The following is a 13,803-nucleotide window of genomic DNA, read 5'->3' on the forward strand; positions in this document are numbered from 1 at the left end:
GGCTACGCACCCAGAGCTGGAATGTGGGATTAGGCAAAATATCTCTTTTTCGTCTGGCAAAGACACGATGGGCCGAATGGCCTCCTTCTCTGGTGTAAATTTCTGTATTTCTATGATCACTGCCCTTAATCTTCAATATTCCAGGGAATACAAGCCTAGATTATCTGATCTCTGCTCATAGCCTAACCCTTGGAGCCCTGGTAACACACTCGTGAATCTGCACCGCACATCCTCCAAGGTCAATATATCCTTTCTAAGGTGCAGTGCGCAGAACTGTACACAGTGACCTAACCAGGCCTCTGTGCAGCTGTCACACAACTTCCTTCCATTTATATTGTGCAGGGAAGTTGTCTAATAGTTTGCATAGGTCATTTCACTGTTGAAAAGTTACATTTGCACAGCTGCGATGGCCGAGTGGTTAAGGCGTTGGACTTGAAATCCAATGGGGTTTCCCCGCGCAGTTTCGAACCCTGCTCGCAGCGATTCTACTGCAAATTCTTTATTTTATTTCATCGGTTCCCTGTGGAGATCACTGGCCCCGAAACTGATTAGAATTCCCTCCACTGCACGTTATGACACTGATTAACCCAAAGCTGTTGTTCCAATTGGAAACACTAATTTGTCATCAATTAGAAATTGTGGATTTGTTTGAAACTATTTGCAAAGATCAGTGAGAAATTTACACATAAGACAGCACGTAAAAATTCCATTTAATAAAGAACCCTGCAATGTTTGGAAGGAAAAGAGTGGAAACGCGGTTTGGTTTTCTAAAGTTGAACCCGAATTAAAAAGTGTGTAAAACGACCGCGGCAGGACTCGAACCTGCAATCTTCTGATAGCATCAGAATTTACACCGAAGTCAGACGCCTTATCCATTAGGCCACGCGGCCACACAAAAGTAGACTCAACAAATCCTAATAATGAGTGATTAAACTCCGTTACTGTGTTCATTTCATTAACAACAGAGAATACTGGAAACACTCAGCAGGTCAGGCAGCATCGAGTGAGGGAGAAACAGAGTTAACCTTTCAGGTCGAACCCTTCGTCAGAACTGGAAAAGGTTAGGGAAGAGGGATTTTTAAGCAGGGGTGGGTGGAGGCGAGGTAAGAACAAAGGAAATGTCTGTGATAGAATGGACGGCAGGAGAGATTGACTGACAAAAGGGATGATGGTGCAAGGCTAAAGGAGAGGTAATAGGACAAGTTAACGAACAAAAGATGGCTCAAGATGAGGTGTGAATGATTATGGCAGAAACATTAACAACTGTCATGTGAGGAAAAATGAGAACAAATTAAAAAAATAAAAGAAATACAGGGGCCAATTTATAGTCTGAAATTGTTGAACTCGGTGTTAAGTCCAGAAGGCTGTAAAGTGCCTAATAGAAAGATGAGGCGCTGTTCCTCGAGCTTACGTAGAGCTTCATTGGAACAGTGCAACAGGCCAAGGAAGGAGAGATCAGAGAGGGAGTGGAGCAGATAATTATAGTGACAGGTGACCGGAAGCTCGGGGTCACACTGGCCGACTGTTCTGCAAAGTGGTCACCCAATCTGCATTTGGTGTCACAATGTAGATTCAGCGAATACAGTAACTAAATTGTAAGAAGTACATGTAATCGCTGATTCACCTGGAAGGAGTGTTTGCTGCCCTGGGCGATGGGAAGGAAGGAGGTAAAAAGGGCAGGTGTTGCATCTCCTGCACTTGCATGGGATGGTGCCGGGCGAAGGAGAAGGGGTGTTGGGGTGATAGAGGAGTGGACCAGGCTGTCATGGAGAGAGCGGTCCCTTCGAAATGCTGAAAGGGAGGAGGGGAAGATGTGTTTGGTGGTGGGATCATGCTGGAGGTGGTGGAAATGGCGCAGGATGATCCGTTGAATGTGGAGGCAGGTGGGGTGAAAGGTGAGGACAAGGGGGGAACCCTATCATGTTTCTGGGAGTGAGCGGAAGGGGTGAGAGCAGTCGTGCGGGAAATGGAACAGACTCGGTCGAGTGTCATGTCAACCATGGTAGAGGGGGATCCTCAGTTGAGGAAAATGGAAGACATACCGGAAGCACTGGTATGGAAGGTGGCCTCATCAGAACAGATGCAACAGAGACAGAGAAACTGGGAGAATGGAATAGAATGGAATGGATAAATCCCCAGGGACTGATAATCTACATCCTAGTGTACTTAAGGAAGTGGCCCTAGAAATAGTAGATGCATTGCTGGTCATCTTCCAAAATTCGATAGACTCTGGAACAGTTCCCATGGATTGGAGGGTAGCTAATGTTACCCCACTATTCAAAAAAGGTGGTAGAGAGAAAACGGGGAATTATAGACCGGTAAGCCTGACATTGGTAGTGGGGGAAATGCTATGTGGATGTGGTGTATTTGGACATTCAGAAGGCTTTTGAGAAGGTCCCGCACAAGAGATTAGCGTGTAAAGTTAAGGCACATGGGATTGGGGGCAAGGTACTGACTTGGATAGATAACTGGTTGGCAGACAGGAAGCAAAGAGTTGGAATGAACGGGTCTTTTTCCGAGTGGCAGGCAGTGACTAGTGGGGTACCGCAGGGATTGGTGCTAGGACCCCAGTTATTCACAATATATATTAATGATCTAGAGGATGGAACTAGATGTAATATCTCCAAGTTTACAGATGACACAAAGCTGGGTGGGCATGTGTGCTGTGAGGAGGATGCCGAGAAACTCCAGTATGATTTGGACAGGTTGGGTGATTGGGAAGAAGCATGTCCGATGCAGTATAATGTGGATAAATGCGAGGTTGTCCACTTTGGTGGCAAAAACAGGAAGGCAGATTATTATCTGAATGTCAATAGATTGGGAGAAGGGGAAGTGCAACTAGACCTGGGTGTCCTTGTGCACCAGTCGCTGAAGGTAAGCATGCAGGTGCAGCAGGCGGTTAAGAAGGCAAATGGTATGTTGGCCTTCGTAGCGATAGGGTTCGAGTACAGGAGCAAGGATGTCTTGCTGCAGTTGTACAGGGCCTTGGTGAGGCCACATCTTGAGCATTGTGTGCAGTTTTGGTCGCCTTATCTGAGGAAGGGTGTTCTTGCCATGGAGTGAGAGCAGTGAAGATTCACCAGACTGATACCTGGGATGGCAGGAATGACATATGAGGAGAGATTGGGTTGATTGGTCTTATACTCGCTGGAGTTTAGAAGAATGAGAGGTAATCTCATTGATACTTATAAAATACTAACAGGACTAGACAGACTAGATGCAGTAAGGATGTTCCCGATGGCCGGGGATTCCAGAACCAGGGGTCACAGCCTAAGGATAAGGGGTAAGCCATTTAGGACAGAGATGAGGAGGAATTACTTCATTCAGAGAGTGGTGAGCCTGTGGAATTCTCTACCACATAAGTCAGTGGAGGCAAATTCATTAAATATATTCAAGAAGGAGTTAGATATATTTCTTAAGGCTAAAGGGATCAAGGGATATGGGGAGAAGGCAGGGACAGGGTACTGAATTTGGATGATCAGCCATGATCGCATTGAATGGTGGAGCAGGCTCGAGGGGCCGAATGGCCGACTCCTGCTCCTATCTTCTATGTTTCTATGTTTCTATGAGTCCTTACAGCAAGCGTGGTGGGAGGAAGTGTGGTCCAGGTAGCTGTGGGAGTCAGTGGGCTTATAGTGGGTGTTGGTCGATAGCCTATCCCCAGAAATGGAGACAGAGAAGTCGAGGAAGGGAAGGGAAGAGTCGGAGATGGACCATATGAAGGTGAGAGAAGGGTGGAAATTGGAGGCAAAGTGAAAGAAATTATCTAGTTCAGAGCGAGAGCAGGAAACGGCACCAATACAGTCATCGATGTACCGGAAAAAGAGGTGAGGAAGGGGACCTGAGTAGGACTTGAACAAAGAATGTTCCACATATCCCACAAAAAGGCAGGCATAGCTAGGGCCCATGCAGGTACCTATAGCAACATCTTTAATTTGGAGGAAGTGAATGGAATCAAAGGAGAAGTTGTACAATGTGAGAACAAGTGCAGCCAGGCGGACAAAGGCGGTGGTGGATGGGGACTGGTGAGGCCTCTGTTCAAGGAAGAAGTGGAGCCGCTTAAGGCCGTCCTGGTGGTGGATGGAGGTGCAGAGGGAATGGACATCCAGAGTGGAAAGGAGACGTTTGGGGCCAGGAAACTGGAAACTGTTAAAATACGGAGGGTATTGGAAGAGTCGCGCATGTCGGTGGGAAGGGACAGGACAAGTCGAGAAAAAATATAGTGAAGATAGGAAGAAATCAGTTCTGTGGAGCAAGAACAGGCTGCAACAATTGGTCAACCAGGGCAGTCCTGTTTGTGGATGTTGGGAAGGATGCAGAAGTGGGCAGTGCAGTGTTGAGGAACTGAGAGATTGGCGGCAATGGGGGGAAGATCTCCAGAGGAGATGAGGTCAGTGACAGTCTTGGAAACAATTGCTTGATGTTCAGTAGTGGGGTCATGGTCCAGGGGGAGGTAGGAGGAGCTGTCAGAGAGTTGCCGTTCAGCCTCCGGATGGTAGAGGACGGTTCTCCAAACAACAACAGCACCACCTTTGTCAGCAGGTTTAATGACAATGTTAGGGTTGGATCGGAGAGAACGGAGTGCTGCAAGTTCAGAGGGAGATAGGTTGGAGTGGGTGAGGGGAGCAGGGAACTGGAGGTGGCCGATGTCATTTCAGTCCCATTCTTTGCACTCCAAACCAACAGAGAGAGTAGACAATGGTAATGCAGTCGATGTAATTTATCTGGATTTTCAGAAGGCCTTCGATAATGTACCCCATATAGACTGATGAACAAGGTCATAGAATCTGGAGTCAGGCGAGAAATAGTGGAATGGATTGCTGGCTGGCTTAAGGAGAGAAGGCAGATAGTCCGACTACCGGGTAGTTTATTCACAGTGGCAGAAGGTGGGTAGTAGTGTTCCACAAGTATCAGAGCTGGAGCCACTGCTGTTCGCAATTTATATTAACGATTTAGACTTAGTAATCAGAAACACAATTTATAAATTTGCAGATGACACCAAATTGGGGGGGATAGTCAATACTGGGGAGGACTGCAACAAGTTACAGGAGGACATTAATAAACTTGCAGAATGGGCATAGCATTGGCAAATGAATTTGAACACAAATAAGTGTGACATATTTCATTATGCTAGGAAGAATAGGGAGGTCACTTTAAAAGATCTTTAAAATTATGAAAGGTTTTGATAGAGTGGATACAGAGAGAATGATTCCACTTGTGGGGAAGAGCATAACTAGAGGCCATCAATATAAGATAGTCAGCAAGAAATCCAATCGGGAATTCAGCAGAAACATCTTTACCCAGAGAGTGGTGAGAATGTGGAACTCGCTACCACAGGGAGTGGTTGAAGCGAATAGTTTAGATGCATTTTAGAGGAGGCTAGGTAAGCACATGTGGGAGAAGTGAATAGAGGGTTATGCTGATAGATTTGGATGAGGAAAGACTGGAGGAGGCTCGAGTGAAGCATAAACGGCGGCATGGACTGGTTGGACCGAACGGTCTGTTTCTGGCGGTATGTTAATAATGAGTGATTAAACCCCGGGATTGTATTTATTTCAGTTCTATTCTTTGCACTCCAAACCAATCAGCAGCTGTGAACCGTTCACTGATTGAAATACGAGAAGTCCCGATGGATCTGGAATTGTTCATTTAATGTTGGAAACGCTCCGCAGGTCATAACTCAGGATTTCCAGCTTTGCTTCAAAGTATTGCAGGTCCCGTGTGAGTTTCCATCCAAACTTTTCAACAAATAACAAAATCAAGAAACTACCCACTCTACCAAAAATCAAATGGCCCGTACGGGGATCGAACCCGCGACCTTGGCGTTATTAGCACCACGCTCTAACCAACTGAGCTAACCGGCCATTGGGTTTGGTGCATGTGTATAAGCTTATATTTTCGAGACTCCAGCTGACGATTTCCAGCATTAATCTTTCAGCATACACCTGCAGTTGTCAATCATACACTATCCTATCGGCAAATACTGTACATATGGCACTGTGTGCCACACATGACAACAGCCAACACAAGTGCCAGGCAATGGCCAGCTCCAACAAGCGAAAGTCTAACCACCGCCCCTTCACATTCAACAGCAAGACCATCACCGAATCAGCTACCACCATCATCAACAACAACTTGCATTTATATAGCACCATTAACGTAGTAAAACGTCCCAAGGCGCTGCACAGGAGTATTTTCAGACAAAACATTTGACACCAATCCACATAAGGAGAAATTCGGGCAGGTGACCAAAAGCTTGGTCAAAGAGATAGGTTATAAGGAGCATCTTAAAGGAGGAAAGAGAGGTGGACAGGTTTAGGCAGGGAATTCCAAAGCTTAGGGCAACAGGAAGGTTGAGCGATTATATTCAGGGATGCTCAAGAGGGCTGGATTAGAGGAGCACAGATATCTCAGGGGGTTGTGGGGCTGAAGGAGATTACAGAGATAGGGAGGGGCGAGGCCATGGAGGGAACAGAAAAGCAAAATATTATTAAAATGGAGAGAGACTACAGAATGCTGCGGTTAAGAGGGATCTGGGTGTCCTCGTACATGAAACACAAAAAGTTAGCATGCAGTAATTAAGTAGGCAAATGGAATGTGGGCCTTTATTGCAAGGGGCATGGAGTATAAAAGTAGAGAAGTCTTGCTACAACTATACAGGTGAGGCCACGCCTAGAGTACTGCATACATTTTTGTTCTCCTTATTTAAGGAGGGATATACTTGCATTGGAGACAGTTCAGAGAAGGTTCTCTAGGTTGATTCCTGGGATGAAGGGATTGTCTTATGAGGAAAGGTTGAGCAGGTTGGGCCTATACTCATTGGGGGTTAGAAGAATGAGAGGTGAGCTTATTGGAACATATCAGATTCTGAGGGGGCTTGACAGGTTAGATGCTGAGAGGCTGTTTTCCCTCATGGGGGATTCTAGAATCAGGTGGCATAGTTTCAGAATAAGGGTTTGTCCATTTAAGACGCAGATGAGGAGGAATTTCTTCTCTCAGAGGGTTGTGAATCTTTGGAATTATCTACCCCAGAGAGCTGTGGAGCCTGAATCATTGATTATATTCAAGGCTGAGATAGACAGATTGTTGAACTATTGGAGCGTCAAGGGTTATGGGGGAACAGGCAGAAAAGTGGAGTTAAGGCCAAGATCAGATCAGCCATGACCTTATTGAATGGTGGAGCAGGCTCGAGGGGCCGAATGGCCTACTCCTGCTCCTATTTCTTATGTTCTTATGTTCTTATAAGGGCAGCAGGTGCATGGGAACACCATCACCTCCAAGTTCCCCTCCAAGTTACACACCATCCCGACGTGAAAATATATCACCATAACTTCATCGTCGCTAGGTCAAAATCCTGGAAATCCCTCCCTAACAGTACTATTGGAGTGCCTTCACCTCATTGACTGCAGCGGGTCAAGAGGGCTTCTCCCTACCACCTTCTCAAGGGCAATTAGTGATGGGCAATTAATGCTGGCCTTGCCAGCGATGCCCAAGTCCTAGGAACAAATTACATTAAATTAAAATCGTCACGACTGGATGTGGCAGGATTGCAGAGCTTTGATCTGATCCGTTGGTTGTTGGATCGCTTCGCTCTGTCTACACATGCTGTTTCCATAGCTTAGCATGTGTGTAGTCCTGTGTTGTAGCTTCATGAGGTTGGCAGCTCATTTTCAGTACGCCTGGTGCTGCTCCTGAAATGCTCTTCTACACTCCTCATTGAACTCGGGTTGGTCCCCTGTCTTGATGCTAATGGTAGGGTGAGGGATATGCCGGTCCATAAGGTTACAGATTGTGGTGGAATACAATTCCAAAACTGAGGCCCCCTCTGCCCTCTCGGGTGGACATAAACGATCCCATGGCACTATTGGAAGAAGAGCAGGGGATGATGAGGTTTACCCCGGTGTCCTGTAGCCAATATTTATCCTCAAATCAACATCACTAAAACAGGTGATCCTCGATTATCACATTGTGGGAGCTTGCTGTGCACAAATTGGCTGCTGCTGTTTTTCCTACATTACAACAGTGACTACAGCTACAACTACAACTACATTGCCTGTAAAGCGCTTTGAGACGTCCTCAGGTGAAAGGCGCTGTAGAAATCAGAGTCTTTCTTTTACAGCCTTCGAAGTCACAGAATCACAGAAACCCCACAGTGCAGATAGAGGCCATTTCGGCCCATCGAGCCTGCACCGACACATATCCCACCCGATCCCCGTAACCCCTGCACCAACACATATCCCACCCTATCCCCGTAACCCCACGTATTTAATCCACCTAACACTAAGGGTTAATTTATCATAGCCAATCAACCTAACCCGCACATCTTTGGACTGTGGGAGGAAACCGGAGCACTGACAACTGACAAAAACCAAAAATCAACATAAATTGAATTTAACAGCAAAAGGAGTTAAGGCAGGCCGGTTAGTTCAGTAGGTTAGAGCGTGGTGCTAATAACGCCAAGGCCGCGGGTTCGATCCCCGTACGGGCCATTTACTTTTTGATGCTGTGGGTAGTTTCTTAATTTTGCTATTTGCTGAAAAGATTGGAGCTGTCATACTTTGAAGCAAAGCTACAAAACCTTAGTTCTGCCGAGAACTCAAGGAACTGGAAGGTTGACCTTGTGTCTATCTGTCCACAGATGGCGCTGATGGATAAGGCGTCAGACTTCGGTATTAATTTTGAGGTTATCAGAATATTGCAGGTTCGAGTCCTGCCACGGTCTTTTTACACACTTTTTAATTCGTGTTCAGTTTTATAAAACCAAACCGTGTTCCCACTTACTAGCTGAAGGTGATTCCCTACCAAACACTGCAGGGCTCTTTATTAATTAGTATTTTTGATGCTGCTTTGTGTGTGTATTGCTCACTAGTTCCCAACAAATCCACAATATCTAATTGATGCTGATAAATTATTAGTGTTTCAATTGGAACTTTGGGTTAATCAGTGTAATAAAGTGCAGTGGAGGGAATTCTGATCAATTTCGGGGCCAGTGATCGCCACAGGGAGCCGATGAAATAAAAAAATTGCATCAAAGTCGCTGCGAGCAGGGTTCGAACCTGCGCGGGGAAACCCCCTTGGATTTCGAGTCCAACGCCTTAACCACTCGGCCATCGCAGCTGCACGTTAACAGTGAGAAAATGCTTCCTACTGTGAGTGAGTCAGGAACTAGCTCAGAGAAGACAGGTCATAAATACCCGCCGATAAATCCATCAGGGAATTCAGGATTAACATCTTTGGCCAAAGAGCGCTGAGAATGCAGTAGCTGAGGCGAATACTACAGATGCATTTAAGAGGAAGGGAGAAAGGAATAGAAGGATATGCTGATAGGATTTTTTAAATTCGTTTATGGGATGTGGGTGCACTGGCAAGGCTAGCATTAAATGCCCATCCCTAATTGCCCCTTGAGAAGGTGGTGGTGAGCCGCCTTCTTGAACCGCTGCAGTCCGTGTGGTGAAGGTGCTCCCACAGTGCTGTTAGGGAGGGAGTTCCAGGATTTTGACCCAGCGACGATGAAGGATCGGCAATATACTTCTAAGTCAGAATGGTGTGTGACTTGGAGGGGAACTTGGAGGTGGGGGTGTTCCCATGCGCCTGCTGCGCTTGTCCTTCTAGGTGGAAGAGGTTGCGTGTTTGGCAGGTGCTGCTGAAGAAGCCTTGGTGAGTTGCTGCAGTGCATCTTGTAGATGGTACACACTGCAGCCACGGTGCGCCGGTGGTGGAGGGAGTGAATGTTAATGTGGTGGATGGGGTGCCAATCAAGCGGGCTGCTTTGTCCTGGATGGTGTCGAACTTCTTGAGTGTTGTTGGAGCTGCACTCATCCAGGCAAGTGGAGAGTATTCCATCACACTCCTTACTTGTGCCTTGTAGATGGTAGAAAGGATTTGGGGAGTCAGGAGGTGAGACACCCGACGCAGAATGCCGAGCCTCTGACCTTCTCTTGTTGTCACAGTATTTATGTTCAATGGTAACCCCCAGGATGTTGGTGGTCAGCTCCTTTGTTCATGTTGGACCAAGGTTTTAATGAAGTCGGGAGCCGAGTGCTCTTGGCAGAACCCAAGCCGGGCATCAATGAGCAGGTTATTGGTCAGTAAGTGCCACTTTACAGCACTGTGGATGAAACCTTCCATCACTTTGCTGATGATTGAGAGTAGAGAGTAGACTGATGGGGTGGTAATTGGCTGGATTGGATTTGTCCTGCTTTTTGTGGACAGGACATACCTGGGCAGTCTTCCACATTGTTGGATAGATGCCAGTGTTGTAGCTGTACTAGAACAGCTTGGCTGGAGCACAAGTCTTCAGAATGATAGCCGGGGTGTTGTCAGGGCCCAGAGCCATTGCTGTATCCAGTGTGCTCAGCCTTTTCTTGATATCACGTGGAGTGAATCGAATTGGCTGAAGGCTGGCTTCTGTGATGGTGGGGACCTCAGGAGGAGGCTGATATGGATCAGGCCAGGTGGTCCATCCAGCTTCATTTTTATTATTTTGTTTCATAGCGGTTTGTTACAACTGAGTGGCTTGCTAGGCCATTTCAGAGGGCAGTTAAGAATCAACCACATTGCTATGGGACTGGAGTCACACAAAGGACAGACCAGGTAAGGACGGCAGATTTCTTTCCCTGAAAGACATTAGTGAACCAGATGGATTTTTACGACAATCCGATAGTTTCATGGTTACCATTACTGATTCTAGTTTTATTTGGGGGGTGAGGAGAAATAGAGAAGGAGGAGCCTCGTGTGGAGACCAGTTCATGCAAATGGACTGTTTCTGTGGGGCAGACTCTATAATATTATGTAACACCCGTTTTAATCAGACACAGAATGATCCGGGACTGACAGCACATCCCTTTTAAACAGACACAGAATGACCAGGGACCTACAGCACATCCCTTTTAAACAGACACAGAATGATCCGGGACTGACAGCACATCCCTTTTAAACAGACACAGAATGATCCGGGACTGACAGCACATCCCTTTTAAACAGACACAGGATAATCCGGGACTGAAAGCATGTCCCTTTTAAACAGACACAGAATGACCCGGGACTGACAGCACATCCCTTTTAAACAGACACAGAATAATCCGGGACTGACAGCATGTCCCTTTTAAACAGACACAGAATAAACCGGGACTGACAGCATGTCCCTTTTAAACAGACACAGAATGATCCGGGACTGAAAGTAGACCCCTTTTAAACAGACATGGAATGCTGCCTGACCTGCAGAGTGTTTCCAGCATTTCATCTGTTTATATTTCAGATTTCCAGCATCAACACTATTTTGCTTTTGTAATAAAATTTTACGTAATTGGCTCTGTGGCGCAATGGATAGCGCATTGGACTTCTAGTTGGTATAGCAGATTAAGGCATTCAAAGGTTGTGGGTTCGAGTCCCACCAGAGTCGGATTTTGGGTCAGGGTTCGATGGTTCCTCCACTGACGGTACATTTTGCAGTAAATCGGTAGTTCAGAGAAGGGAAACTACCGCCCCGACACTTTCCCTCTGAGTACTCTCAACCCCTGAGTCAGTTACACAGGAGCAGGAGGAGGCCATTCAGTCCCATGGCCGTTTTACATAGGAACAGGAGGAGACCATTCAGTCCCATGACCCTTTTACACAGGAACAGGAGGAGGCCATTCAGCCCCTTTAGCCTGTTATACAGGAACAGGAGGAGGCCATTCAGCCCCTCGAGCCTGTTACACAGGGAAAAGAGGAGGCCTTTAACGCCTCGAGCCTGTTGCATTGGACAGGAGGAAGCCGTTCAGCGATACAAGATCTGTACAAGAACAGTAGAACTCCATTCAGCCCCTCGAACCTGTTACATAGGATGAAGAGGAGGCAAATCAGACCCATGATCCAGTTATAAAGGAACAGGAGGAGGCAATTCAGACCCACGAGTCTGTTTCACAGGAACAGCAGGAGGCCATTCAGCCCCTCAAACCTGCCACACATGAACAGGAGGAGGACATTCAGTCCCTCAAGCCTGCTACACTGGAACAGGAGGAGGCAATTCAGACACACGAGTCTGTTATACGGGAACAGGAGGAGGCCATTCAGCCCCTCGAGCCTGTTATACATGCACAGGAGGATGCCATTCAGCCCCTCGAGCCTGTTACACAGTAACAGGAGGAGGCCATTCAGCCCCTCAAGCCTGTTACACAGGAACAAGAGGAGACAATTCAGACACACGAGCCTGTTATACAGGAACAGGAGGAGGCTATTCAGCCTGTCGAGCGTGTTATACAGGAAAAGGAGGAAGCCATTCAGCCCCTCAAGCCTGTTAGACAGGAACAGGAGGAGGCCATTCAGCCCCTCGAGCCGGTTACACAGGAATAGGAGGAGGCCATTCAGCCCCTCAAGCCCGTTATACATGAACAGGAGGAGGCCATTCAGCCCCTCGAGCCTGTTATACATGCAGAGGAGGATGCCATTCAGCCCCTTGAGCCTGTTACACAGGAACAGGAGGAGGCCATTCAGCCCCTTGAGTCTGTTATACAGGAACAGGAGGAGGCCATTCAGCCCTTCGAGTCTGTTATAAAGGAACAGGAGGAGGCCAATCAGCTCCTCGGGTATGTTACACATAAACAGGAAGAGGCCATTCAGCCCATCGAGCCTATCATACAGGAACAGGAGGAGGCCATTCAGCCCCTCGAGCCTGTTATGCAGGAACAGGAGGAGGCTATTCAGCCTGTTAAGCCTGTTATGCAGGAAAAGGAGGAAGCCATTCAGCCCCTCAAGCCTGTTACACAGGAACAGGAGGAGGCCATTCAGCCCCTTGAGTCTGTTACACATAAATAGGAAGAGGCCATTCAGCCCATCGAGCCTATCATACAGGAACAGGAGGAGGCCATTCAGCCCCTCGAGCCTGTTATGCAGGAACAGGAGGAGGCTATTCAGCCTGTTAAGCCTGTTATGCTGGAAAAGGAGGAAGCCATTCAGCCCCTCAAGCCTGTTACACAGGAACAGGAGGAGGCCATTCAGCCCCTCGAGTCTGTTACACATAAATAGGAAGAGGCCATTCAGCCCCACAAGCCTGTTATACAGGAACTGGAGGAGGCCAATCAGCCCCTCGAGTCTGTATCACTGGAACAGGAGGAGGCCATTCAGCCCCTCGAGCCTGTTATGCAGGAACAGGAGGAGGCCATTCAGCCCCTCGAGCCTGTTATGCAGGAACAGGAGGAGGCTATTCAGCCTGTTAAGCCTGTTATGCAGGAAAAGGAGGAAGCCATTCAGCCCCTCAAGCCTGTTACACAGGAACATCATGGGCAAGGAAACCTCCTGCTGATTACCACCTACCACCCTCCCTCAGCTGATGAATCAGTACTCCTCCATGTTGAACACCACTTGGAAGAAGCACTGAAGGCAGCAAGGGCACAGAATGTACTCTGGGTGGGGGGCCTCAATGCCCATCACCAAGAGTGGCTCGGTAGCAGCACTACTGACCGAGTTGTTCGAGTCCTGAAGGATATGGCTGCCAGTCTGGGCCTGCGGCAGGTGGTGAGGGAACCAACACGAGGGGAAAACCTACTTGACCTCCTCCTGACCAATCTACCTGTCACAGATGCAAAACAGTTCAAAAAGTATTCATTGGCTGTAAAGCACTTTAGGATGTCCTGAGGTCGTGAAAGCCCTGTAGAAATGCAAGTCCTTCTTTTACAGCCTTCAAAGACAAAGTGACTTAGCTGGCAAAGACCAGAAACAGGGACGGTACTATAGATGAGCCTTACAGATGGGCTGGTTAGCTCAGTTGGTTAGAGCGTGGTGCTAATAATGCCAAGGTCGCGGGTTCGATCCCCGTACGGGCCA

General features: G+C 47.5%; 6 non-coding genes across 6 annotated transcripts; 3 read left to right on the plus strand and 3 right to left on the minus strand.

The window, feature by feature from the left end:
* Window positions 1–400: 400 nt before the first annotated feature.
* trnas-uga (transfer RNA serine (anticodon UGA)) lies at window positions 401–482 on the plus strand. The gene has a single exon. It is a non-coding gene; the product is annotated as a tRNA-Ser (tRNA).
* Window positions 483–801: 319 nt separating this feature from the next.
* Window positions 802–890, minus strand: trnar-ucg (transfer RNA arginine (anticodon UCG)). Its single transcript is given in 2 exon segments — window positions 802–837; window positions 854–890. It is a non-coding gene; the product is annotated as a tRNA-Arg (tRNA).
* A 4,900-nt stretch (window positions 891–5,790) lies between these two features.
* Window positions 5,791–5,864, minus strand: trnai-aau (transfer RNA isoleucine (anticodon AAU)). Its single transcript has one exon. It is a non-coding gene; the product is annotated as a tRNA-Ile (tRNA).
* A 3,171-nt stretch (window positions 5,865–9,035) lies between these two features.
* On the minus strand, window positions 9,036–9,117 carry trnas-cga (transfer RNA serine (anticodon CGA)). Its single transcript has one exon. It is a non-coding gene; the product is annotated as a tRNA-Ser (tRNA).
* A 2,190-nt stretch (window positions 9,118–11,307) lies between these two features.
* trnar-ucu (transfer RNA arginine (anticodon UCU)) lies at window positions 11,308–11,401 on the plus strand. Its single transcript has 2 exons — window positions 11,308–11,344; window positions 11,366–11,401. It is a non-coding gene; the product is annotated as a tRNA-Arg (tRNA).
* A 2,328-nt stretch (window positions 11,402–13,729) lies between these two features.
* trnai-aau (transfer RNA isoleucine (anticodon AAU)) lies at window positions 13,730–13,803 on the plus strand. The gene has a single exon. It is a non-coding gene; the product is annotated as a tRNA-Ile (tRNA).

This window comes from Somniosus microcephalus, unplaced genomic scaffold (genome assembly GCF_052327205.1).
Source record: "Somniosus microcephalus isolate GS21.2 unplaced genomic scaffold, FLI_Smic_1.0 unresolved_chr8, whole genome shotgun sequence".
Classification (NCBI taxonomy): Eukaryota; Metazoa; Chordata; class Chondrichthyes; order Squaliformes; family Somniosidae; genus Somniosus; species Somniosus microcephalus.